The 3,743-nt window shown below is 46.3% G+C and overlaps 1 long non-coding RNA gene across 1 annotated transcript in view; it reads left to right on the top strand.

Moving 5' to 3' along the window:
• LOC108800530 overlaps positions 1 to 3,743 on the top strand; it is a 17,951-nt gene that overhangs the window by 11,454 nt on the left and 2,754 nt on the right. Inside the window, exon 2 of the long non-coding RNA XR_001942107.1 lies at positions 1,788 to 1,792. This is a non-coding gene — a long non-coding RNA (uncharacterized LOC108800530). The remainder of the gene's footprint in view (positions 1 to 1,787; positions 1,793 to 3,743) is intronic.

The following is a 3,743-nucleotide window of genomic DNA, read 5'->3' as shown; positions in this document are numbered from 1 at the left end:
GGGGGGGGGGGGGGCTTCTCCACTGACCAACAATGTACTGGGTCACGTTTCCACATACCACTTCTGTGATGGGGACACTTCTCCACTGTCCATCAATATAGGGGGCACTTTTCTATTGATCACCAATGTAAGGCAAGGCCTTATCCACTGACCACCAAAGTATGAGGTAAATTTTTCACTTACCACCAATGTGATCAGGACGCTTCTCCACTGACCATCAATATAAAAGACACTTTTCTAAAGACCACTGACGTAAGGGAGGGCCTTCTCCGCCGACCATCATTATATTGGGTCACATTTCCACTTACCACCACTTTGATGGGCACACTTCTCCACCGACCACCAACTTTTCTACTGACCACTAACGTATAGGGGAGCCTTCTTCACTGACCAGTAATGTGAACTGTTTGCTTTTCCTTTCTTGCCTTTATTATTGTTTCATTTTTAAATGTATAATTATATAGAGCATGGGGGTGTTAGAAATGATTTGCCTCGGTTGTCAAATAAGCTCGGAACACCAAATTATTTCTTTGTCTATGTTAATACCTACAGCTTGCTGATCGCTGTTCTGTGAGTTGCAGATATAATTATATTAGGGACCTGAATATTATTTCAGGGGCTCCTCTGTGTTGAGAAGGTTGAGTAAGGCTTATCCATAGGAGATCCCCCTCAGACACTATAGAGAGCAGGCCTTCCTAATAGTCCTAAGAGTACTAGATGTGGACAGGTAGCGGGAGATGTCATCCACCTTCTCTGGAGATGTCCCACGTTGGTAAGTTATGGGAAAGATATTATTCACCATTAATAAAATTCTTAAAACAAATGTTCTATGTCATTGAGATCTGTGCATTTTGAGACATCTAGAGGTTTCCTAATATCATACTGATCTGAGATTGGGGCTTAGTAGAACATCATTCCTCGCTGGAAAATTGATCGCACAGACGTTTCCATCGACAGTAGGGGAATGGATATCGGCAGTCAATCTGTTAGTCCCGAAGATGATCCAGCGCTCCAACCCACACTCAGTTTTCCAGTCTGGAATAAACATTGGTGCTGGCCGAGGCCTGGGGGGGCGTCCACACTCTGAAGAGAGCATTCAAAAGCAAAGAAGATGCCGCTCACCAGTGACGTCACTGTAAGATTTGATTGCCTTCCGTCAACATGCTCCTGTTCCCTCCCACCGAATGGGCTTATGCATATTCTACTTACGTCAGAGGTGAGAGGTCGACAGGCGGGGTCAGGAGCATGTTGGCTGTCAGAAGGCAATCAAATTTTACACTGACGTCAGTGGTGTGCAGCATCTTCCTTGCATTTGGGCAGTCAATTTGTATTAGATTATAGTTACATAGTATTTGAGGTTGAATAAAGACACAGGTCCATCAAGTTCAACCTATTGCGTGTCTGTGTGTGATTGTGCATGTATATGAGTCCCCGTGTGATCTTATTTTTAAGAGTACCTGTACCCCTGTATGATACGGTCTCTGAGGAAGGTATCTAAATGCTTTTTGAATGATTCAACACTCTCAGCTGATACCACTGCTTGTGGCAGCGAGTTCCAGACCCTAACTGCTCTAACTGAGAAGAACCCCCTACGCCCCTTGTGGTTAAATCTTTTCTCCACCAGTTTCAGGTGGTGGCCTCTAGTCCTTGTTATGGAGTTTACTGTAAAAAGTTTATTGCTGATGTTGCCATCACCATTGAACATCTTGTACATCAAAATCATGTCCCCCCTTAATCTCCACACTTCCAGCGTGAACATGTTTAAATATAGTAACCTTGTCTCATAGCTTAGGTCCTCCATCCCCTTAATGAGTTTAGTTGCCCTTCTCTGGACTCTTACCAGCTCAAGGACATCCATTCTGTGGATTGGTGACCAAAATTGGACCGCCAGATGAGGCCGAACCAGAGATCTATAAAGTACCAAAATTATTGCTTTATCTCTACAGTACATTCCCTTCTTAATACAATACTGGACTGTGCCCGCTTTATTTGCCGCAGCCTGCCACTGCAAGCTATTGTTCAAACTGTGGTCACCTATGACCCCCAAATCTTTTTCCATTTCTGACTTCCCTAGTGGAGTTCCCATTAATATGTATTCCTCTTGCTTGTTTTTAACCCCAAAATGCATTACTTTACCTTAGACATGTGCAATTCGTTTCGCTCCGAATCGAAATTCAGACAAAATTTCGGAAATTCTGATACCGAATTACAGATACCGTATTTTGCGGTCCATAAGACGCACCGGACCATAGGACGCAGGGAGGTCCGGCGCGCCTTATGGAGCACTCGACAGACTGTAGCTTCTGACACAGCTTCTATGACAGAAGCTGTGACAGAAGCTGCAGTTAGTGACCGCTGAGACAGGTGGCGCTGTGATTACAGTGTCACGGTCTCAGTGATCACACAGAGCAGACGAAGAAAGTCCGTTCTTCGTCTGCTCTATAGTGATCTCCATCGTCGCCGCTGCTCGGCTTTAATACGAGTGATCTCATTAGATCACTCGTATTAAACGAGCAGTGGCTCCTACTACTCGCCCGGCGCCCGAAACTGCATGTCTCGGGCGTCGGGATTCGCTCCATAAGACGCTGGCACATTTTCCCCCTCCTTTTGGGGGGAAAAAAGTGTGTCTTATGGAGCGAAAAATACGGTATACTGAATGCAAACGATTCCGAATTTCCGATACCGAAATTCGTTAGCGGTAGTCTGTACGAAATCTTGTTTGTTGGACGAAATTTCGTTGCAGCAAAGTGACATTTGAGGGGGAAAAATTTTTATTTTCCCTCTTAAAGGAGAACTATGGGGTCAGTGCTTTTCCCCATAGTTCTCCTAAGGGTAATGGGAGGACACAAACTAGCGTCCTCCCGTCACCCAAAGCTCAGTATATTGCAGGCTACAGCTCGCGGTATACTGAGACGCCGCAGCCGGAACGGATCCCGACAATTATGTCTGGATCCACCCAGCTGCGTGAGTGACAGCTGGCTCTGCCTATCTAGAGGCAGAGCCAGCTGTCCCGCCCCCTCCCCCGTCCGTTCCGCCAGTCAGCGCTGGAGGATCGAAATGGGCAATCCAGTCACTCCCCTGTCACGGCTCTCTTCCGGCACAGGATCGAGAAGTGAGCGAGCGCCGGTATGTGTTCGCTCACTTCCCGATCTACTGAGCCGACCTGTGACAGTTTTATTGTCACAGGTCGGCTAGAACTATGAGGAGGAGTGAAAAGCACCCCCCCTCATAGTTCTCCTTTAAATGTCACTTTGCTGCAAGGAACGAAACGAAAACTAAACAAAATTTCGTACAGACTACCGCTAACGAATTTCGTCCGAATCCGAATTCCGAAACGAATTGACTTTCGGACTCGAATCCCAAAAAACGAAATAACGCAAAATCGGAAACGAAAGGAACATTTTTTTAATGCCAGTGCACATGTCTACATTTATCGACATTAAACCTCATCTGTCATATAGTTGCCCCCTCCCCTATTTTATCCAGGTCCTCCTGTAATGTTATAGTGTCTAAGTCCGGGTCTATTACCCCCCGATTATAGTATCATCAGCAAACACAGAAACATGGCTATTTACACCCTCCCCGATATCATTAATAAACAGGTTAAACAGAATGGGGCCTAGTACAGAACCCTGAGGCAGCACAGAACCCTGAGGCAGCACAGAACCCTGAGGCAGCACAGAACCCTGAGGCAGCACAGAACCCTGGGGCAGCACAGAACCCTGAGGCAGCACAGAACCCTG

The sequence above is a fragment of the Nanorana parkeri genome, unplaced genomic scaffold (genome assembly GCF_000935625.1).
Source record: "Nanorana parkeri isolate BGI_ZX_2015 unplaced genomic scaffold, ASM93562v1 scaffold2055, whole genome shotgun sequence".
Lineage (NCBI taxonomy): Eukaryota > Metazoa > Chordata > Amphibia > Anura > Dicroglossidae > Nanorana > Nanorana parkeri.
This window is presented reverse-complemented; position numbering and strand designations above follow the sequence as displayed.